The 23636-nt window shown below is 52.3% G+C and overlaps 1 protein-coding gene and 1 long non-coding RNA gene across 8 annotated transcripts in view; one reads left to right on the top strand and one right to left on the bottom strand.

Moving 5' to 3' along the window:
* DLGAP2 (DLG associated protein 2) overlaps positions 1-23636 on the top strand; it is a 770542-nt gene that overhangs the window by 315347 nt on the left and 431559 nt on the right. The gene's annotated exons all lie outside the window — the stretch shown is intronic.
* Positions 7430-10739, bottom strand: LOC128314296 (uncharacterized). The gene is made up of 3 exons (XR_008295777.1): positions 9992-10739; positions 9311-9855; positions 7430-8085 (listed from the first exon to the last, which is right to left on the bottom strand). It is a non-coding gene; the product is annotated as an uncharacterized LOC128314296 (long non-coding RNA).

Here is a 23636-nt window from a genome sequence, read left to right on the forward strand (position 1 = left end):
TTCCACTTGTTTGTTATGACAGAGTTTTGTAATTGACGGTGACAGCGTGAGGTGATTTTGTGAGTGAGCACGTGTCTGAAAAGTCTTCATCTGATACACGAGGAGGTTGACAGCCGTGGTGTCCATCGAATTAGGGGAAAACAGTGACAAGTACAGACAATGGCAAATACCTGCTTTCAGTGTTCAGGAAGACTCTCAGCTGAATTCCACTGAGGTTCTGCAGGAACCTTCTTGGGCACTTGGCTTATTCATTGTAGCTTTCAATTTTCCTCTCCTGGTGACTGCCAAGAGGTGTGACGACCCACGAGTTCACGCCTTGCTGTCTGAGCCTAGGACGGGCACGGGCACAACCCCGCCCCTGGTCTCCCTGGTGCATGAGGCTTGGTGGCTGTGCAGCTGGCCGGGTGACTGGCTCACGTGCTGGCACAGCCATGCTGGGTCCGCCGGCTGAGAGGGACCTCACTGAGCACACTTGTCCCACCGCCAGTGAGACGGGTTCTGGATCACGGTCCTGGCGCGTGTGTCTCAACACCGCAGGGCCGCCCCTTCTGGAAGGGGAGCCCCTTGAATAGGCTCAGCTCATTCAGAATGAGTGCCCACAGCTTTCTGTCTTGCTGCGCCTCACAGGTCCCCGCACCCGTCCATGGCAGGCACTGTGAACACAGAGGTGACTGAATTGTGCAAAATGATTTAAGCATAAGGAAAACGTGGAAGGATTTGGCACAGTGTCTGTCTCAGTGCCCATTTGCTTCCCCAGAACAATATTGGAAAGAATTTCCCTCAGTTCTGAGGAGGAACAGCATAGGAGAGAGGGAAGGGCATGGATCCTGGGGCCAGGCTACCTGGGTTCAAGTCCTGCCACCATTTCCTTGCCATGTGACCTTGAGCAAGTTTCTCAACCTCTGGGAGACTCTGATTTTTCTGATAATTGGGATAATAATAGTAACCTGTAATAGACTGAATGTTTATGCTTCCACAAAATTCATAAAAAAATCTTAAATCCCCATATGATGTCAGGAGTGGGGCTGTGGGGGGAGATGAGGTCGTGAGGGTGGGGCCCCCCATGTGATGGTGTCAGGAGGGGGTGATTTTGGGGGGAAGATGAGGTCATGAGGGTGGGGCTCTCGTGATGGGATCAGTGTCCTTAGAGAAGAGACCTTGGCAGAGCCCCAGGCCCTCCTCCATGTGAGGACAAAGCCAGAGTCTGCCGCCTGTAAGAGGGTCTCACCCCATGACCTCCAGCCCCAAGAACTGCGAGAAACAAATTTCTTTTGTTTGTGAGCCACCTGGCCCGTGGCCCGATGGACTAGAGTCCTGCCCTTCCAGGTGGTGGTGAGGGTTAAGGCAGTGCGTGTGTGCAGAGAGCTTGCAGCAGCACCTAAGCCTGCAGGAGCGATTCGAAACTCTGTAAAATGCTGCAAGTACAGGGGAGGTCTTAGGAATCCTACTTGGGGGCAGTGATAGAATCCAAATAATTAAGGAAATGCAGGAGCCACTCTGAGATACACGTGCTGCCCAGAGACTCCCAGGAGAGAGACCACTGGCTACGTTTAATCGGGGCTGGTGCTCCTTGTATAGGAATTCAAGCCAGTGGCCAACCTGGTGGTTTTGAGATTTTATGACAAAAACTATGCCGTTACCATTCCGTTCAGAGGGATCTGACCTGGGTCCTTTTCTGGTCACATCTGTGGCCCCGTCATCTACGCAGGATGTCCTCGGTGTGCTCAACATTTCTGTTTCTCAGAGTGGGGCACGATGGGTCAGACATCCCAGAAGAGCCCCCTGGGGAGTGTCACCTGTGGACTCAGTGCCAGGGAACCCCTGTGTGGACAGCACCGAAGGAATCATCAGCCTCCCCAGACGGGCAGGCAGCAGGACTGTGCAGTGCTCTTGGAAGTGCTGGAGGCCTGAGTCCTGCTTGGGCTTTGTGGTGCCCGAGAGCACAGCTTTGAGTAGGGGAGTCCATTAGACGCCAGATGGGACACATGTCCACTGATGGACGCCAGCCTCGGCCTCAACCGAAGAGAGATGGGGGAACGTTCAGGTCATCTGAGCCTGTCAGCAGATGGCCGTGTTTTCCACAGTCCCTGACCCTGCATGGTTTTCCACGGTCCCGAACCCCGCACTGTTTTCCACAGTCCCCGGCCCCTCACGGTCTTCCGTCGTCCCCAGTCACACACAGTTTTCCGCAGTGCCCAGCCCCACACTGTTTTCTGCGGTCCCCGACCACACACAGTTTTCCGCAGTCCCCAGCCCCGCACAGAAGCATCATGGGCCTGCACGCAGAGCGTGTGATGTGTGGTGCGCAGGGGCGCCTGCCGCCGTTTTGCAGGGTGATTGCTCCTCTCTCCCCTTGCAGCTTCACAACATGTCCCACTGACTCTCTTGCTTCTGTGAGTCGACAATGTCATTCTAATGGGCGTCTGGTGGATTGGGGATGAGGCAAACTTGGGAGTCAGAAAGCCTGGGTTTGAGTTAAAATTTACAATCTGGGGGCCGTGCCCCAGACAGGAGGCTCTGAACACTGCCTTATTTTTTCAGTTCCCTTTCCACAGTGAGAATGGGGCAGATAGTGTATTTGAAAATATCCAATAAATATCTGGGGCATGCTAGGAACTGAACAAAAATTAGTTGAATCTAAATATGGCTGATGGGAAGACACAGAAACCAAAGCAAACCCCATCAGCCAGCCAGTAGCTTTTGGCTTATTATGCAAAAGGGAAATGCCAGGATTTCTTTTGCCAAAGGAAAGCTGAAATATAAACCTGCTGTATAGTCCTCAAATAAACCCGGAGCTTTCCCACAGGATCTAAAAGGTTTTACGGGGTTTGAAAATTCAGCACGACCATTTTACCTTCTTGATGCCCATCATCAAGAAGAGATTTCAGAAAACCTGACATCGTCTCTTTGACCTGTTTTCTTGAAGCAGCCCTGTGAGCACAGCCCGGCTCCAGCATGGTGCTGCAGGAATGTTCCCAGGGCAGAAGCCATCCACGTGCTCTTGAGCAGATACGTGACAACGTCCTGCAATGTGGGGATGCCTCTACTGAAATGTTAGGATGCACAGGCTTCTCTCCACCAAGAGCTCCGAAGTTCAAGGTTGGAAACATGTAATAAAACGTGGATTATAAGTGTCAGACCCAGGGAGAATACAGGTGGGCACACACGCACAAGGTGGCAGGAACTAGCAATAAACGCATGAGCCAAGTAGGTAAGAGTAAAATCAGGAACCGGCGTTCTGGACGGAGTCCGTGTGGGGTGAGCTTGGATTCCGGGGCTTTGTAATTCCTCCTGGTGAGGTTGCCAGAGTGAGGGCAGGGCGTTGAGCAGAGCCAGGGGCACGTTGTGTACACGGCGACTCCAGGCAGATGACTTGCACGAGGGCAGGCGCGCACGGTCATTACCTGAGCCCCTCAGCGCCCATTTCAGCGCATGACATCCCAGGTCACCGTCGTGGGTAGCGTTTGTTCAGTTCAATTTTGAAGTTGTTTTTTAGAAAGGCAGACATAAACATCAAGAATGCAAACATGGAAAAGACATTTTAAAATCAAGGTTAATGAGTACATACCCTTTTCCAGATGGAATAGACCCAATGAAATTTTAAAGCAAATTCCCTAATCTTGATACATGTTGAAAAGGATAATGGGTTAATTTGATCTTCAGTGGCTTTGATTTTCATGCTATCGCTCAGCCCTCAGCGTTAAGGCTCAGCTGGCCGAGTAGGGGGCTTGGAGCAAGGGCCCCAACCACAATTCGGTGGACCTTGCATTGCTCCGTAAGATGCATCCCTGACACATGTGTGAGGGCTGTGGATTCTGAGGAGCGGCTCCACGTAAGTGGACTGCCAGCGGTGCAGGCAAGGGTCCCCTGGGGGGTCTTGGGCTGGGTGGGGTGCAGGCCTCGGGGGGTCTGCTTTATTCTTCTCTGTTCAGGCTCCTCCACGGCCGTCTGGGTGCAGTGAGGGGGGGCTCTGCTGGCTCACGGTGCTCATTCAGCTGTCAAAAAAAGCATAATTCATTTCAGGGCAAAACTCCTGCCTGGGACAAATGGCTTCATTATAATCCAAAAGCAGTGTCAGGAAAACATAAAATTGTGCAGATGGAAGCAAACGGAGCCAGTGCTTCCTGGTCCTTCCCCAGGAGGGCGGGGCCTCTTCCTGCTCCTTCCCCAGGAGGGCGGGGCCTCTTCCTGCTCCTTCCTCAGGAGGGCGGGGCCTCTTCCTGCTCTTTCCTCAGGGGGGCGGGACCTCTTCCAGCTCCTTCCTCAGGGGGCCGGGACCTCTTCCAGCTCCTTCCTTAGGAGAATGGGGCCGCCTCCTTGTCGTTCCTCAAGAGGGCGGGACCTCTTCCTGCTCCTTCCTCAGGAGGGCGGGACCTCTTCCTACTCCTTCCCCAGGAGGGCGGGGCCTCTTCCTGCTCTTTCCTCAGGGGGGCAGGACCTCTTCCAGCTCCTTCCTTAGGAGAATGGGGCCGCCTCCTTGTCGTTCCTCAAGAGGGCGGGACCTCTTCCTGCTCCTTCCTCAGGGGGGCGGGACCTCTTCCTACTCCTTCCCCAGGAGGGCGGGGCCGCCTACTGGTCTTTCCTCAGGGGGGCGGGGCCTCTTCCTGCTCCTTCCTCAGGAGGGCGGGACCACCTCTTCATCCTTCAGGAGGATGGGATGTTTCCTGTTCCTTCCTCAGGAGGGCGGGACCTCTTCCAGTTCCTTCCTTAGGAGAATGGGGCCGCCTCCTTGTCTTTCCTCAAGAGGGCGGGGCCTCTTCCTGCTCCTTCCTCAGGGGGGCGGGACCTCTTCCAGCTCCTTCCTCAGGAGGGCGGGGCCTCTTCCTGCTCCTTCCTCAGGGGGACGGGACCTCTTCCAGCTCCTTCCTTAGGAGAATGGGGCCGCCTCCTTGTCTTTCCTCAAGAGGGCGGGACCTCTTCTGGGACCTTGCCTCAGGGGGGCAGGACCACTTCCTATTCCTTCCTCAGGAGGGCGGGGCCTCTTCCTGCTCCTTCCTCAGGAGGGCACGACCTCTTCCTACTCCTTCTTCAGGGGGGCGGGACCTCTTCCAGCTCCTTCCTCAGGAGGGCGGGATTGCAAGCCCCGAGCACAAGCCCACGGGAGCCACAGGAGAGCAGCTCCCCGGGCCCGAGTCCACGGATCCCCAGCCTCCTTCACCGCAGCCACGCTCCACCCTGGGGCTGTCGGAAGTGAGGAGCTGTGCGCGGCCGTCCTTGGGTGAGCTCGTCACGGCGCTGCCTTCCGCGGTAGCCAGATCTGCTTTGAAGCGACATTGACACCTCCAGCGAGTTTTATTTCGTGAGGAATCGACTCACATCTACTGAGGTGAATTGGTCGGGTGTTAAATAACCATTCGCGAAGACCGTGTAAGCGACTATGCACGTGCCTGGCCGGCTGACCCCACGTAACAGACACAGTGTGAGGGACAACGGTCCAGTCAGCGGTTCTGACCCCTTGCCATCGGTCCCATTGCAAATGTTGCGATTCTTTGCACGGAGTTCCGGTTGTGCGTAGATGGCATGCGGGAGCCATGGTCGGGTCCCAAGTCACCTGCGGATGTCTCAGCCGTGCGACTGCTCACCCGCGCCTCGCGGGGACGATGCCTGGCCACGCTGGTGCGCGGAGCACGTGCCCGTTTTGGTCCGTGCCGTCGCGGCCTTGCTGGGCGTCTGCGCTCCTCGCATCCGGAGTCGGCAGTAAGCCTGGCGCCGTCCCACCGGCCTGCGCGTCGTGGGCGCGTCGGGTGGGAAGCGAGGGAGGGCCCGGGGACGTGCCCGTGGCGTGATGTCCCCCGGCACAGTCACGGCCGCAGTCTCCGCGCGCCGCCATCTGCTGTCTCCTGGGAGCTCCCGAGTCGAAAGCGCCATGTACGCTGGGGGGCTTCCCCGACGCCACCGGGCTCTCTGTCCCCAGGTGCCGCCGGCTTCTCCGCGTCCTCGCGGAGGCTCGTGTGTGGTGAGCGCAGTCCACGGGGGCCCGTGCTGGACGTGAGGGGGAGCTGCGCCCGCGAGGCGACACGACCCGCGACGGCTGCGGCCGCGGCTGTGGCTCCGTGAGGGGAGAGCTGGATGCTGCCGGCCGGCTCCTTCCCCCGGGCGCCGCTGTCCCCTCCCGGGGGCGAGAAGTGAGGGCCCATGTCCTCGGAGCCCTGCTGGCATAGTGGCCCGAGGGGAACGTACCTGCCGGCTCTCAGCCCGGCTGGTCTCTGCTGCCGGCTCGGCGCTGACACAGCCCCCCGGGAGGGGAAGGTTGGGGGGGGGGGACCGGCCCACGCACCCTCTGCGGGGTCAGGCAACTCCGCAGGCCTCTCTGGCCGGCAGGGACGTGGGCCGTCCCGACCCCACGCGGTGGCCGTCTTCCCTTCCTGGCGGCCACCACGGCCAAGGAGGACGTGATAGGCCTCCCTTCAGAACCTGTTGATGCCCATCGGGTGTTGGTGGGTGGCCCGGAATCGGTCGCAAAGCAGGCCTGACCGCCTAGGGGCCGAATGCTCTGTTTCCAGCAAGGCTCCCTGCACAGGGCCAGCGGCTGGCTCCCCGGGCTCAGCTTTGAGTGAGACCCAGAGCTGTTCCAGTCGCACCATCTGCCCCCCCCCCCCCCCACTGCTGTTGTCACCGGCCGGACGTGCACGGTGCTCCGGCCGTAGGGGTCGTTGCCTTCAATCCTGGACTTTCAGTTCAGAGGGAGGAACCCAGTGGGACAGTGGACGAGCCCAGGTCGCCCCTTCCATTGCATTGCGTGAGAGCGTCGAGTGGTGATGAAGTGCCGGCTCTTCCTGTAAACCGCGGCAGCCTGGCTCCTCTGCTCGGTGGGCTGAGGACAGGGGTCCGCGCCACGGTGGCGCTGGCCTCCCCGGGCATTCTGAAGCCCACGTGCCTGCTCTTTCCACGCACGTGTGTACAGAAAACAACGCATGTTCGTGCTTTTCCAGAAAGAGAAGGAATATGAAATTCTGAAACAAAGATGACACATCCTGGTCTCTCCGCCCAGGTCAGGGATCGGATACCTTGGTCAGGGTGGCAAAAGCCTTGGGGTGGCAGGTGACATAGCAGATTCTGGATTGTTTTCCTGAGCGGCGGTCCTCACTGGTGGGTCGTTTGGAAGAGAAGGAAGGTGGCACGCTGGGAAGCTGTGTGCACAGCCACTGCCAGGGATGGATCCTACCCAGAGATCAGCTCCCTGCCCCACAGTGAATTGCTTATTTGAGTTACAGTTAGGGAAAATATTTTTTCTCCCTTTCTGGCAGTTTTGTCCTAGGAAACATTTGCTCCTGGTGCGTGCGTTCGCACGTGTTTCCCTGCTTTACGTGGTCCCCTCGTCTCTCAAAAACACGCCTGGCTGGCTTCTGCCTCTCACCAGAGCTACGAATCCTCTGTGACAAGTGTTTATTGGGTAAAAGATGGTGGGACCCCCCCCCCCCCGCCTTTTTGAGAAACTTTCTTTTTAAGTTTAATTCAATCTTGAAAACAGAATTTCTCTATTTCCCTGACCAGCCGTCCCCTCACATGTGATTGCAAACATCTGTCAGGCTCTGAATTGAACTGGGGGGAGCCCGGGGACAAGAGTGACAGCCACTCTGGAGGACTCAGTACACCACGGAGTTTTCGTGGTTCAGGGACAGACGCGGGAGCCCGATGCACCTGTGCCCTCCGCTCTGTCACGCAGACTGGGTGGGGCCAGAGGTTCCAGGTGGATTTGAATCTTTTCTGTCCAAACTGGCCAACAGGAAAGAGGTATTGACCTGAAATCTTTGAACGAGTGCTTTTGATGGTTCTGTGAACCGGGGACCAAAAGGCATCCCCGTTAATCTGCTTTTATACCCATTTCAATCAGAACTGTGTTTTGTATTCCAGAGCCTAACTTAAAAGTTAGCGAGCAGTGATTTCTGTTACCGTAAATCTCATCCGGTGGTTCTCTTCTGTTTGATTTCTGTCCCCGTGGGGTGGGTGACAGGCACAGCCCAGGCGCTTCCCCTGCGAGGTGCACATGCTCCACGGTCTTCCAGAGCATGGGCCAGGCGGCCGCCTGCGATCCCCCATGACTCCGAGCTGAAGATAGTACGTGTCATATATTTGCACTGAAGCCTGCAAGAACAATCATCGTAAACTTGAGTGAGCCTTTCAAGTACTTTGCAAATTACCTTGTATTCATTCCCTAAAGAAAAAACAAGAGTAGGAGTAGTTCTGTATTTGTTCTCTTTCTCTCCTCTGCTGCCCTCTGTCTCTCTGTGTCTCTGTCTCTCTCTGGGTCCCTGTGTCTCTCTCCAGGTCTTTTGGAATACAGCCTAAAAGAGTTTCTTTTGGATACTTTGTAAATGTGTTAACAGTCACTAATAATAGTAATTCCCCCCCCCCCCCCCCGCTAATAACAGTGTTAAGCATTAACATCACCTTTTCCTCAGAACACTGGTTCTATTCTCTCTCTTTTGTGTAAAATTATTCTTTTATAAGGAACTTTCTTCCTCTGAAATGAAGACCATATAATGAGGAAATATGTTCCCAGGTAGAGCGAGGGAAGGTACGGTTTCTCTCGTCTTGTTTTTTGGAGAGCGGCAATGACGCTTAACAGCATCAGCACTGATTTCCCCTGGCTGCTTAATAACTGGTAACGGGGTCTCCAGGCCTCTCTGCCTTTGGAGTCTGAGCATTGACACTTGTAAAGCACATGCCACAGCTCATCTGACCCCCACACACGTGAGGACGCAGGTGCCCCGGGTTGTCATCCTGTGCCGAGACAAAGGGGGTGCCAGGCCTGAGGATGCGGGGCTCCAGGTGTCTGCGTGGGGAGACCCTTGGGTGTCCGTCTGTCCGTCCGCCCCCACTGTGCCTCACGGGTAGCCGGGACATCATCAGTCTCCCAGGGGCTTCCCAGCGGGCCGGAGACAGGATGCCCCCCATAGGTGTTTGAGAGGTGGGCCTATAACGTGAGCTGTGCTCACTGAGCGATTACTAGTACATCCCCCCAGCTTTCAGTCATTACCATGTGTAGCTGTGAGCTGGATCGTCTGACCCTATCATCTTGTGGTGTCCCCCCATCAGCAGAGCCTGCACTGCCAATCTGTGCTGTTACTGTGAGCAAGTGTGTGGGTTTCATCATTGACACGTCGTGTGCGTCTCATGGGTTCCATCTGTGTCACGTGAAACACCTGCGTGTCCCGCATGTTGTATTCGTCTGGCCATGTTGTGTCATTTGTGATGTGGGCACAGCCCCTTAGAAAGAGTGAGCAGGAGCCCTGGTCCCCAGACACGTTCCCGGTGATGCTGCCGGGTCCCCGTCCTCAGGCCCGCCTGCTAAAGGGCCATTTCTCACCGTCTGCTGTCCGCGTGCCCCGGTTGCTGGCCTGGATTCCCGTCACTGGCTGCCCTGCTGGCACATGGGGTCCACTTTCCCAAGATGGGCATTAGCGTTTCCGTGGTACTACATCCCACCTGGGCCGTGACCACACTGAGCTCCTTTATGACTTCCCGTGAGCGTCGTCCATTACTACCATTGTGGTTTGCAAAATCCCCCGCAAGATCTGTAAATGTACGTGTCCACTTGGGGCTGCAAGGCTCCAGAATATTACGGTGACAGCTTTGGAACTGAAATTCAACTGCATCCCTGATGAATACTCCGCTCTTGATCAAACGTTTTCTTATGGAAAAATGAGTCTCTTCCATTACTTGAAGTGGATTTCCTGTAACAGAATGACACTTCTTTTGCAGCCAGTGTTAGGCACTGCATACGGCACAGTAACCACAAGCCCTAGATTGTCTTGGGGTTCAGCGGAACCCCTTGCCCCGAATCATATGCAAATGAAGCCAGCTCAGCTCTGGAAAGAACCGTTTCCTCTTGTTGTCCGGTCTCATTCAAATCTAGTATAAAAACAAAGTAGTTTATGTTTTTACATGTTATCAGAAAAAGATCATAAAACAGTGGCTGTTGTATTTGGAATGTACTTTGATCCATTTACACATTTTAGACTTGCAAGGCATCCCCTTTTTGCCTCACCTGTAAGTCTCTGGAGATCTGCAGGCAGAGCAGTGCAGGGAGCGAGACAGCCCTGTGTGCGGGCTGCAAGGCCTGGATGGATGGGCAGGCAGGGGTGGGACGGGTGAGCTAGGATGGCATCCCACCGCCCACTGCACCCTTCTCCAGATACTGCTCTCAGTTCACGGATCCTTCCAGCTCTACAGGTCCGTGGTTTTATTTTACACGTCTGAGGATGAACAAGAAAAGAAAATTGACTGTCGTGTGGATGTTTGATACAAGTTGACAAATTCTTGGCACAAGTGGTGCCATGGGTTCCGTGTTTAGCTCGAAGAACTGCCCACTCAGACATGCATGGCTATGGGAGGCCCATGACTTTTCACCACATGGTTTCTTCATTCTCAAAAAGATGCTGGTCTTTAAAAGATCGAGGTCTTCTGGGGTTCTCCACCTATGACGTCTCTTTATGGATAGCCACTGAGTGACATACACGTGCAGGACATGTGACAGCAGCTTCCATGTGCACCAGCACAAGGGGATGCCTGGTGACGTGGTCCTGTTTACTGATCCCACCTCCCGCTCGCCTCTGGACTTTGTTATATGCAGTCGTAACTTGTATCATGAGGGCTCTGGTCTGACACCTGATGCTGGATTAGGAAAATAAAACAAAAAGCAAAAGTAGCCCACCCAGTCCCTACGTGTAGTGTACATGTTCACAGGTGTCCTGAAGAATCAGGACCCATGTTTCAAACCAGGTTCTCTGTGGACATCTCCCTTCCTTCCTTCCTTCCTTCCTTCCTTCCTTCCTTCCTTCCTTCCTTCCCTCCCTCCCTCCCTCCCTCCCTCCCTCCCTCCCTTCCTTCCTCCCTTCCTTCCTGTCTCCCTCTCTCCCTTCCTCCCTTCCTTTCTCCTCCCTCCTCCCTCTCTTCCTCCTCCCTCCCTCCCTCCTTTCCTCCTCCCCTTCCTCCTCCCTCCCTTCCTCCTCCCTCCCTCCCTCCCTCCCTCCCTTCCTTCCTTCCTCCCTCCCTTCCTTCCTGTCTCCCTCTCTCCCTTCCTCCCTTCCTTTCTCCTCCCTCCTCCCTCTCTTCCTCCTCCCTCCCTCCCTCCTTTCCTCCTCCCCTTCCTCCTCCCTCCCTTCCTCCCTCCCTCCCTCCCTTCCTTTCCTTCCCTCTCTCCCCCCTTCCTCCTTCCTTCCTTCCTCCCTCCCTCCTGCCCTCCCTCCCTCCCTTCCTTCCTGCCATCCATCCATCCATCCATCCTCCTTTCTCCCTTCCTTCTCCTAACAAATGTGTACAGAGGCTCTATTGCATGTTGTTGAAAAGCATTCAGTCCCTGGGCAGATGGAATTCCCAGGTGTCTGTCAGTCCTGTCTCCATGGTGGTGGAGTTCGTCTCCAGTTTGGCCACAAACTCTTTAAGCAGCTCCGTGTTGTAAGCACTTTGCTGGACAACAGCTGTGTGCAGAGCTGGCCACTGCTGGCTCTCACGGCACCCCCAGGACAGAGGGAGAGCTGGTTATCAATGAGAAACGCCACTGATGGATGCGTGCCGCGTGCAGGATCCTGCCTATCACGGGAAGCAAAGCCCGCGCACGGTGGACTGCAGATGGTTTCCCCGCATGGAGACCTTGGCCGGGAGCTTCTGGAAGCTGGGGGAAGGCTGGGGGCCACACAGTCCAAGGCAGCTGGTCTCCAGGGGTCTGGGCGTGGGGAGGCTAGCAGTGTGGAACAGACCTAGTGAGACTTGAGACGGGGACAGCTGGGCAGACTATTCCTGTCTGTGACCGGGGGGCCACGCAGGTAGGAAGTGGGGTGGTGGGTTCCTCATTTGAGGCTCCATAGAGTCTAAGCTGAGTCAAAAGATGTGAATTCTTTTTTTGACTCTTTTTTAGTAATGCGTATCTGTTTTTGAGAGAGACTGAGATAGAGCATGGGAGAGAGGCAGAGAGAGAGGGAGACACAGAATCCGAAGCAGGTTCCTGGCTCTGAGCTGCCAGCACAGAGCCCGACGCGGGGCTCGAACCCACGGACCGTGAGATCATGACCCGAGCCAAAGTTGGACGCTCAGCCCACTGAGCCACCCAGGCACCCCTTGACTCTTTCAATAATGAATAAACCATCCAAAACATTTCAGAATATCATCATTCTTTTGTTTGAACAACCTGCTTCTTTGTTTTGATAGCTTTCCCTTTAGAAAGGAGCGGCCCCGTCTTCATGTTTAGCTGCTTGCTCTTTTGTACACTTAAGGGTGTGTGTCAGAGACCTTGGGACACTAGAATTTAGCGACCTTTTCCAGAGTCCTGAATACTCAACACTCCTGAGCTTGTCTAAAAAAAGAGCGCGTTAAGAGTTAACTGTTTTAAAGAGTGGGGGACCGAGGCTTTCATAGTTCCTGCTCAGTCATTATTGAAAACAGGCCCTGAAAGCGTAACGTAGGTTGCTCTTGGGCAGAAATACTGGAAATACCGCAAGCCTGGCCAGGCTATGTGCAGGTAAGCAATGCCGATGCCCCCCATGATGCTGCAAGGTTCGGGCAAGCATCAGAGGCATGTTTCTAGAATCAGCAGATCCGAGTGAACTCAGAAGTCCACCTCCTGACCCGTCTTCTCTGTGCGCAGATGTGAAAATTCGAGTCAAGTGTTTCTTTTGGTTACTCTTAGAAGGTAAAAGTGATTAAAAATTAAAGGCAATTTTGTGCTTTTTTAGAACTCAGGAACCATCACTAACATTTGCACCTATAATTCTAATGAAGTTTCGTGAATTACTGCAGGGAAACATCTTGTTAATATTCTCACTGCCGAGGGTTGCTGCCTTAGTGGCCCTGTTGTACCGTGTGCAGACATCGTCAGTGCGCCTGGGTGGGTAAACACATGTGCCATTGATTTCATTGTATTCTATTTTCCCAGATCAACCAAACAGTTGTGTCTGTAACTGGGAGCACGGGCAGATTTGGGTTTTGGCATGTTTTGTGTTTCCCATGTTTGTGTGTACATGTTTTTACGTGAGGATGGCTGTCCTGCCTGATTGATAGGAGAGAAACATCCCTTGCGATGGACAGACGCACGTGTCAGAGCAGTCTTGATTTCCATGCTGACCCTGAGGTCAACAGGCCGAAAACTCCCTGAGCCTCAGAACCCCACATTTGTAAAATAAGGGGAGAATATCCATCGCACGGCGTTGCTAATTGAAACCATAGCCAACCTGTGTTCTGTGCTCCCTGCGTCTGGAGTACTTCATGTGAGTCCGGCGAGATTTACAGGGAGCAGTCTCCCTGGCACAGAGTGAAACCCGTGAATTACCTATGATTAATATTTATAGTTGGCGAGTGTACCCTTCTCTCCCTTGCTTTAAAAAGAATCATTTGCAGAAGTAGATTTTCAAATGGCGGGAGCTTTAATGTTACACCGTTTCTATATGTGTATGGCTATGCCACATTACTTGTTTTTTAATTATCCCTTATTCAAAAAGTAATAAAGGACAGCCCAGAGATAAGGGTTCACATTCAAAGGGAAGCAGTGTGTAAGATGGACAGAACTGACCTAACAAGACAGAACGCTGCGCTGGTTTGAGATGAATCCAGCCTGGACGGGGTAGGGAGACAGGGTCAGTTCTGTGGTTCCTTGTGTCCTTTATGTAAAAGCGGACGCCAGTAACTCCCTGGCGAGCAGCCACACCTGGCTGCAAGGCCAGCAGGGACCATCCCCGCTGGGTCTTCCCTGGGAGCTGTAAAGTGCTGCAGGGCCAAGACCCACATCAGCGTGGCTGTAACCATGGCAGCCAGGGGCCCAGAATCTTCTCTGAGTCGGTGGCCCGGGATGCGGCCACTCTGGGGAGAAGCCAGGCAGGAGCAGCACCTCCTGACCCTGAGGAGACTGGAGATGGACCCCCGTGGCTCTGGCCGGCCGCGCGCATCCCTCGGAGAGGCTCCCTGCAGAGCGCTGCCAACAGGCTCTGGGTGGGTGGACTTCCTGCCGGGCCTCTGCCGCCCTGGGACGTGACCTTCACAGGGCTCCCAAGACCTTCGCACCGCATGTTTGCACTGGCTCATGATTCCCGAAGAAGATGTGCACACTGATTTCCTTAATTTTGAGGCAATTTATGTATTTTCATTATGTAAGAAATATAAAATACATTCATCCTGTAAAAGAATAAAAGCAAGAATCCAATCTTGGAAGGGAAAATTCGAACCTTTCAACTGCTTCCCTTGGATCTCAGAGATTCCCTCAGCAGCCTCTACTGAGTAAGGGGTAGCGTGTGCATGTGGACGAGTGTGCGCATGGGCGTGCGCACGTGTGTGTGTGTGTTCGTGCGTGTGTGTGCTCCTAGGAAAGTGAGCAGCTTTCATGAGGATTGCTCCCAGCATTTCACGTTAAACGTAGCGCTTGCTGGCGTTCTGGTAGGTCACCCTTCTGTTGCAGACGTCTCTTCTGATTTCCAGCTTGCGAAGAGGTTTCTGTTTTTTTTTTTTTTTTAAATCAAGAATATGTTTTGAATTTTATGCTTCTCGGGGACAATCTATTATAAGGAGCATGTTTTCCCCCTTGATTGATCAATTATGCTGTTTTGTTTTTAATGCCATATCATTCTTCTGCCTCTGGGACATACCCTACTTGGTTATGATGCTCTTTTAATAGCCTACTGGTTTTGATTGACGAATATTTTATGTAGAATGTTTCCATGTTTGTTCAGAAGCCAGATTGTTGTGGATTTGAGAGTATCAGTTGTATCTAAGCTTGGCCAACAATTAAAGAATATTGGTTGCATTTAACTGTCAACATAGACTAAAACAAGGATTGAATAGCTGTTCCCAGATGATGTGAGAAGGGTAGTACAGTGATCTCTCACAGTGAAGGACAGCTTTTGATTATGTGTTTATTGCAACAAGCAATTTGCCTTAGAGTAGAAAGCTACTGTGGTATCTAAAAGACATAAGTTGTAGAAATAGAAAGTGGTGCTTTTGACAACTGACTTGTAAATTTCGTAGGATCTTTATTTTCTTGTTGGTAGTATTTACTGCAGGATCTCGTATAATCAGCTGACTTTGTAGCCTGTGCCCAATCCTGGACCTCCTGCATCACGGTGTGGAGCCTCTGGTGGACAGGTGGAGCTAGTCCTACTGTCAGGTCCTGACAGTACAGTAAGTTCCTGGACATTCCTGGTGGTTCAAAGATGAGTAAAAGGCTAATAGGCATCCAAACACGTCCAGGTTTCAGCAATCAATACCGATTTGGTGGGTTTCTTGGCAACACGTTTATACACGTAATTTATATGTGTGTAGCTCTCCGTATTAGAGCATACTTAGAAGATTACTAAAAAAGTCATCTTGCAGGGTGCCTGGGTGGCTCAGTCGGTTGAGTGTCTGACTTCAGCTCAGGTCATGATCGCACACTCTGTGAGTTTGGGCCCCACGTTGGGCTCTGTGCTGACAGCTCAGAGCCTAGAGCCTGCTTTGGATTCTGTGTCTCCCTCTCTCTCTCTGCCCCTCCCCTGCTCATGCTCTGTCTCTCTCTGTCTCAAAAATAAACAAAACCATTTAAAAAATTTAAAAAAAAGTCATCTCTCTGTAAAAGGAAGCTGAACTAGGATGATTGTAACATTCTGTGTGTTATCGATGGGAGAAATCATCCTGAGAAATATGCGTTCATATATAAACAAAAAACTGTTTTATTTTTTCTTATAAAAGGCATTTAGGCTGACACCTAATAAATATTTACTTTCTGGAAAAATTAAGTCCAACTTAATAAAAAAATAGATCTCTGGGATTGTGACTGCCCCTCCCAAATTGTAAAGCTGATTCGAGGGGCATCTAGGGGACTCAGTTGGTTAATTAAGTGTTGGACTCTTGATTTTGGCTGAGGTCATGATCTCACAGTTTGTGAGATCGAGCCCCGCTTTGGGCTCTGCGCTGACAGTATGGAGCCTGCTTGGGATTCTCTCTTTCCCTCTCTCTCTGCCCTTCCCCTGCTTGTGCTTTCTCTCTCAAAGTAAGTAAATAAACATTAAAAAATAAAGCTTATTTGGGATTAAGAAGGGCCTGGACCCAGTCATGCTGATGACAAAGTCATGTGGTTTGTATATAGTTGGTCTGTTACCCAGATTTTATTCCAGCATCACAAATGTCAGAAATTGTATTAACCACATTACAGTGAAGAAAGTTTAGAATATTGTAAGATAGAATTTTAAATCAAATGAAAGGAAAGAACTCTGTTTGATTAAACTTTGATTATGACTTTTCGGACTAAAGAACTTCCTCATAAAATCATCCTGTAATCCCTCATTTGAATTTGATTTGATTTAATTTGACCATCCATTGTTTTTCCTAATCCAGCATCAAAAGATTCCCTTCCCCAGCGATTTTAGCACCATTACATATATAGCTTTCTTGCATTTCTTTTTTACAAAAGTTTTATTCCTGCTCTTGGTCTTGTAGGCCTGTGGTGTAAACACACAGTGACATATGACTCAGCCGTAAGAAAGACAAAAATCGTGCCATCTGTGACAACATGGATGGAGCTAGAGTGTTACATTAAGTGAGATATGTCTGAGAAAGACAAATTGTATGATCTCACCTACATGTGGAATCTAAAAAGCTGGATTCATACAATCAGAGAGGGGATGGGAGTTTCCAGGGGCTGGAGAGGGGAGAGGGTCAGGAGGTGTTGGCCAGAGGCTACGGGATGAGATGTGGGGATGTACGCTCAGCTTGGGGACTGTTGAAACCCCAGTGCTGCCTTGTTTAGCTGCACGTTGCTAAGGGAGTAGACATTACGAGGAGACCACAGGAGGAAGGTAACCGTGTAGGGTGATGGGTGTGTAGTTAACCTGGTCCTGGCGATCACTTCACAGTGTGCATGCATATTAAATCATGCTGTACACTTTAAATATGCACGATTTTTTTTCAAATACAGCTCAACAAAGCTGGAACCAAACCTTAACGCGGGAGCTTCTCCTAGGCAAAGGAGTGGGGTTTTGTTTTGTTTTGCATTTGAACGAATAGATGTAAGTCATTGTTTTCTGGGAGCACCTGAGCAAAACCTTTAGCTCCAAAGCCAATTGCGAGAATGAAAAGGCAGCTACAGAAGCCAGCTGGGCAGAGGAGACTGTGCCTTGAGCAGTCTTAACAGCTGCGAACGAACGTCTTGTCTCAAGTGACAGGCCTTTCAGTGGGCTGATAGAGTTTGAAGTGGCTTTTATGAACCACGTAGAGATAATCACTTCCAAATTCCTCACCTTGAATGACGGAAGGGAGTGTTTTCCTTGTGGCCCATTTCCTAAGCAGTGGGAGATGGCTTAGGGTCTTAGGTCTTAGATGCTTAGAGTGTGAGGATGCTTCAAAAATGCGACTTCCCAAAAGTAACGGTGAGCGAGCGACATGCTGCGGATGTTTCACGACCCTGGGACGGGGGCTTGGAACTGTTTTCACGAATGGCTTGTTAGACGCCAAGCTTTTGGTTTAAAAAAGCTGGACCTCACCATGAATGTGTAGGCTCCCACTTTTCGTTTCCAGCCGTGGTTAGAAACAGTCCTAATTTCTCATAGAAAACCGCAGAAGGATGTGTTCATGATGAAACGGGCAGGCCCAGCTGGTTCGAGAGAGACAAAGGTCGGTCCCTTTATACACAGGCCAGTGTTCCAAGAAATTGAGTTAGAATTTGCCACACACGTCGCACCAATGAGCTGTTCACCCCAAGAATCCCAGCTGATTCAAGTCTCATCTCCTTTATGAACCTGAAACCAACCTTTCCCACCTGTTCACAAAGCCCCCTGGAGTAGTGTGAGGACCCCCACTGCCCTCCTCCAGGGGTGTTTCCGAGCAGGACGGCATCATGTGGAAGTGGAGGGACCTGTTCGGCTCTGGCCTGGCCGTAGACCTCAGAGGCCTGGCCTCCGTTTCTGGAGCTGTCAGACTTCAGTCTCCTATAAGCCTGTCTCCAGCTGTGGTGGGAGATTTCAGCCTTGGCAGGTACCTAGGCCAGTTGAGGGCCGTGCCAGGACACCAGATGTGCAGACGAACAGCATGGATGTCCTCCCTGCTCATGCTGGTGTGCGGAATCGACGTGCCCCGCGTGGTTATGCGGAGGACGTGTGGAGCGCCCAACCCCATCTCCGGCACAGAGAAGGTCCACAGCTATGAACAAAACCGAACTTACCACCAACAAAAGCTACTTTCTCCATGTTCTGCAAACAGAAGAGGGATTTCACCAGCTCTCTGCAGAGGGACTTGAGAAATCCCTGAGGCTAGCATGTGACACCTGTGAAATCTGAGGCCTGACGCAGTGGTATGGTTCCTGCCCTGATGCACATGCCTGGCCTTCTCTACGTAGATTGATGATACTAATGATCAGAACAGAAATGAGTATTTGGATGACTGTGACTCTTTTTTGAAACGGAGGTCGCCCAGTGTTCTGCTGGGACAACACACATTCGTCTCTCACACTCTGGAGGCTGTAGGTCCAAGGTCAAGGTGTCACAGGGATGACTTCTCCAGAAGCCTCTCTCCTTGTGTGGCTGACAGCTGCCTTCCTGCCGTGGCCGCACATGTCATTCCTCTGTGCACATGGACCCCAGTGACCCTGGGTGTCTCTTCCTATAGGGACACTAGTCCTATCACACCAGGGCCTCACCTTGAAGACCTCATTTAACCGTAATGCCTCCCTAAAAGTCCCATCTCCAAACACATTCACGCTGTGATTGTGGCTTAGATTTGGGGGACACATGGGGCGTATGGCTCAGTCGACTAAGCGTCCGACTCTTGGTTTCAGTGCAGGTCATGATCTCATAGTTCATCAGTTTGAGACCCACATCGGGCTCTGTGCTGACAGTGCAGATCCTGCTTAGGATTCTCTCTCCTCTCCCTCTGTCCATCCCCCGCTAGTGCTGGCTTGCTCTCTCTCTCTCTCTCTCTCTCTCTCTCTCTCTCTTAGTAAATAAACACTACAAAAAGAAAAGAAAAGAATTTGGGGACATATTTCAGTCCATAGCACCCACCAAACCATAGGCCTGACCAAGATCCCGAGAATCCTGTTACCGGTGAGGCTACCGGCCTTCCTCACTATCCCGTCACTGTAGGAATCCCGTGACCTCCAAGCATCATCCAGAGCCACCTAGCCCACAATTTTTATATTGATTACAGGTTGAAATGATAATATTTTGGATATATTGGGTCAAGTAAAATCTGTTTTAAAAATTTAATAGATAATTTAGAGGTTTGTATTGTAGTACGTGGTACCTGAGAGCAAAACCTTCTAAATTAGCACAATGGGTAATTTTTAACGTGGTATTTGATTTAATAAAACTGCTTTCCTAATATCATGTTGTTTAAATGCTTCATGGCATTTAGGGTTCTTGATAACCTAACTTTTGAGAACCTGAGCCATCTGAACTGAGAACACCGGCCTCAGCTTTCCACAAGTGCTCTTTCTACTGTGTGAACTGCCCAAGTGGAAGCATTTTCCATTAGAAAATGAGAACTACCAAGGCTGTATTCTTGGAGTGAAGTTTACAACCCTTGTGTCAGATGTTGGAGAGGACAGTTTCCATCACTCAGATTTCACGAGCGCTCTTGAAAATGGGTTTAGGATTTGATGTCATGTGTCTGGTTCCCTCTGGCACTCCCAGCTCACTCTTACCCTGCTTTGGCAAGTGTATCTTCCGGGGGGCTTTCTGTGGCCTGCCGAGAGTCCCCTGTCACCAGGGAGGGAGCCACGGTGACACTGGTGTCCCTTTGGGCCCCCACACTGAGGGTCTGCTCCCCTGGGCTCCCAGGAGAGCCCAAGGCCCGAGAAGTGAGTGTCAGGCTGAGCCTGAGGGGAAGAGGGTCCGGCCTGGGGGGGGGGGGGTGGAGGGGCTGGCCACACCGAGCCTCCCTCCCCGTGTGAGTGGCGCTGGGAGGCTTGCCCACCACCGTTGGCAGACACACCTTGCAGGTGCCCAGTAGCCCACAAGCTGGCAGCATGGCCTCCCAATCCAACCTGGGTGTATCCCAAGCTCAGGAGGCTACTCTGGGCTTCTGGAATGTATAAGAGAAGAAGCCAGAAGTTCTGGCAATGGTTCAAGCGGATTAGAAACATAATGGGAGACACCTGGGAGTTCAGATCCACCAGGAGATTGCCTCTGAGGCACACAGGTCCACACTGGCAGGTACAGGACGTGCTGGTATTTAGAGGAAACAAACGTGAATGGAAAAAGGAAAAGTCCTGCAAAGTATTGGTGATGAGGTCTGATGGGATCTTTCTTACGGGATCAGTGGGAATCCAGTGAGCTGTAACCTTTGTAAGAGATACACCTATTCCAGAATATTTTTTCTGTGGATATAATCAAAGACACGGATGGATATTTATATCAGCCAAACTTTGGAAACAACCTTAAAATTTTAAAATAGAGGAACGTAAGATGAATTATGTGCCAGAGGTTGGCAGCTAAGATTATTTTTGAATAATATTTAATAGTATGAGTAAAATGGTTAGGGCATAAGGTTAACTGAAAAATACAAGATTCAAGGCTGAATATAAAGAAGACTACAAAAGACTGATACTTGTTTTGCATTTTAAATTGTTTCTTTTTACTTCTAAGAATATTCTCCATGGTTTTCAAAATGAAGGGATACTAACCTTACAATTAGTAAGCATCCTATAAACATTTTGTATAGAAGAATTTATAATTAGCTTTTTTTTCATTTAAAAAAAAGATTCAAAAAAGTGTATCACAAAGTAATTCGACGTTGCCAAGGAGATACACACATTTCCACTTTCTGCCTCTGCGTGTAATTCGTTTGCCGTGGTCTCCCAATTCAGACAATAATCCTACACAAGGAAGCTTTTCAAAACCTTGGAGTAATAGCTTTATTATTATTTTTTTAAATTTAAGGCTCTGAAGATCTTTGAAGTTCAGGGGGGTTGCCATAGAGAGTTATATTAACTGAATAATAAAAGTAAGAATTATAAGGCAGTTCACCGGTAAGTTGAAAGGTTATACAAGTTTTTCTTTCTTTTATGAAAAAAAGTACAATAAATAAGCCATGGGTTGTGAGCCATCCATGCCTGATAATTTAAAATGTAATAACCACCACAGCAGTAGGCTTGCTCAGCAAGTCCCCGCCTAGAGAGCGGGGGCAGAGCAGGTGCCCAGGTGCCCAGACACATAGTCCTCCCTGCTGACTTTGGTGGGGGGTCCTGCGCTGTTCAGGACGAGTCTGGGAGGGCGCCTCTTGCCAAAGGACTGTAAGGAGATGCCGCCAGCCACTCTCGGAGCTGGAGCCGCGGGGCAGATGGCGGAAAGCGCCTTTTTCTCCAGGCGCAGAGGGACTTTTGGGTGAGGGGCCGGGGCCCTCTGCAGGCCCTCAAATGGCCTGAGCCGGACACTGGGGGGCTTAGACGCTTGTGTGCCTGTCCCGCGGGGGTCAGGCAGCTGGTGGGCCTGCGGCAGGTGCACTGGGGATTCGGAGCCCCGATGCCATGACGGGTGGACAGCCGCACTTTCCTCTAGAAACAGGCTGGCAGGCGAGAGGCTGGGGATGTGCAGGCCAGGTTCCCCTCCACATGGCCCGTCCCTTCCCACTGGAAGCTTTTCCTCAGAAATGTGGAGATCCGCTAGAAGCAAGGGCCTGTTTCCCTGAGCCACTGGGGATGACGGCTGGAGTGCGGGGCCCAGCACAGGCCACCGGAGCCCTGTGTTCCCCTGAGACACCTGCTCTCCCCACCTTCTAAGCCAGTGCCTTCCTCCTTAGTAAATCAGGGAAAATTACCCCACCTGTTCTCTGCCACTGTGCCCTGCACACGTTGTTATGAGAGTGAAAGCACAGACACAGGCACCGGAAAGGCTAGGAAGTTTCTGTAAGCGGCTCTGACCCCCGTGGTGCAGCACAGTGCCCTCGGTGGGTGTTTCTCGGGGGTGGGCTGGACTGACCATGTCTCCAAACCTCCTGAGTTCCTGTTTTTAATCCATGGCTTCAGCACTGTGATTCTTTCACTTCATATCATCACCAAACTACTGTGTTTTTGCTTCAAGATTTGTCTCCCTAAAGCTGTAGGGGATGTGTACCTAGTTGTCAGAGCACTGCTGCCATAACCGAGCACCACGCACTGGGGGACCACAGGCTGGGGGGACCACGCGCTGGGGGACCACAGGCTGGGGGGACCATGCGCTGGGGGACCATGGGCTAGGAGAACCATGGGCTGGGGGACCATGGGCTGGGGGAACCACGCGCTGGGGTAACCATGGGCTGGGGGGACCATGCACTGGGGGACCACAGGCTGGGGGGATCATGCACTGGGGGCCCACGGGCTAGGAGAACCACGGGCTGGGGGAACCACGGGCTGGGGGAACCACGGGCTGGGGGAACCACACGCTGGGGGAACCACAGGCTAGGAGGACCACGGGCTGGGGGAACCACACGCTGGGGGAACCACAGGCTGGGGGGACCATGAGCTGGGGGACCATGAGCTGGGAGACCATGCATTGGGGGACCACACACTGGGTGGGGACCTTGGGCCAGGGGACCACAGCCGGGGGACCACATGCTGGGGTGGTGTATAAACCACTGATCTCTGTTTCTCACAGTTCTGGAGGCTAGGAGCCCCGGATCCAGGTGCCAGTGATCTGGGGTCTGGTGAGGGGCTCCTCCTGGTTTGCAGACGGTGTCTTCTCCCTGCATCCTTATGTGGAGGAGGGGCTGGGGGCTCTTCTGTAAGGACACTAATCCCATTGTGGGGGCTCCACTGTCATGACCTCATCACTCCAAAGCCTCCGCCCTGGCACCATCACTTGGGTGGAGGCTTAACATATGAATTTGGGGGGACACAGACATCCAGTGTGTGGTGTCTGTGATTACAGGATTAGAAAAGGAAGTAAGTATGCAGTCGATTTCAGTGAAAGTCCTGGTGACATGTGAGTGGTGCTGAGAGTCCCTGGGGTCTCAGATCATAGTGCCTGCAGCAGGACGGGAACTCTGGGCACTTGCTTTCCCTCACCAGCGCCTTCCCACCACTGTGCCCTGGGTGTGGCCTCATGGGCACACTGCGTGCCTGTGTCTCCTCAGGCACGCTGTCTGTGGCCCTGCCTCTCACCATCCCAGCAGCCCCCGGCGCTCCCGTGTGGCCTCTCTGGACCCGCCAGCGAGAGCGCCGTGGCGGAGCTGTGTGCACATCCAGCTTTGTTCCAGTTCCCGGCTCAGCGACTAGGGCCTGCAAAGGGCAGGAAAACGTCCTTCTTTCTCCTACCCTCTGTCTGAGAGGGGCAAATTAGGTGGACAAAGGACAGATTGGTGAGAAAAACACAGAGGCGTTTATTAACACACGTGTTGCTCACAGGCGGGATCATGCGAGCTTGAGGATGCACAGGGCGGGTGGGGATCCGGCTCAAGCTGCATCTGAACAAACACCAGTGTTTTGTACAGAAGTGACAGCACACAGAAAGAGGACCTTGGGCGTCTGGGGTCACAAATGGCGGGAAGGCAAGTACACACAGACGTGGTGGGGGATGAGGGCCACGCTCAGCAGAGTGCGTTATGTGGATTCTGTTGGTGCCACTTCCTCTCCGGCCGAGAAGGGTCTGTGGCGTCCCCCATGATTGACTTCTGTCCTTCCTGGTACTTCCCGTCTCCCTTCAGCTCGAAATAGTCCTTACGCCGAAGTGGTCTACCTCGGAGGGCCCACTCCAGTGCCGTACGGA

This window comes from Acinonyx jubatus, chromosome B1 (assembly GCF_027475565.1).
Source record: "Acinonyx jubatus isolate Ajub_Pintada_27869175 chromosome B1, VMU_Ajub_asm_v1.0, whole genome shotgun sequence".
Taxonomy (NCBI): Eukaryota; Metazoa; Chordata; class Mammalia; order Carnivora; family Felidae; genus Acinonyx; species Acinonyx jubatus.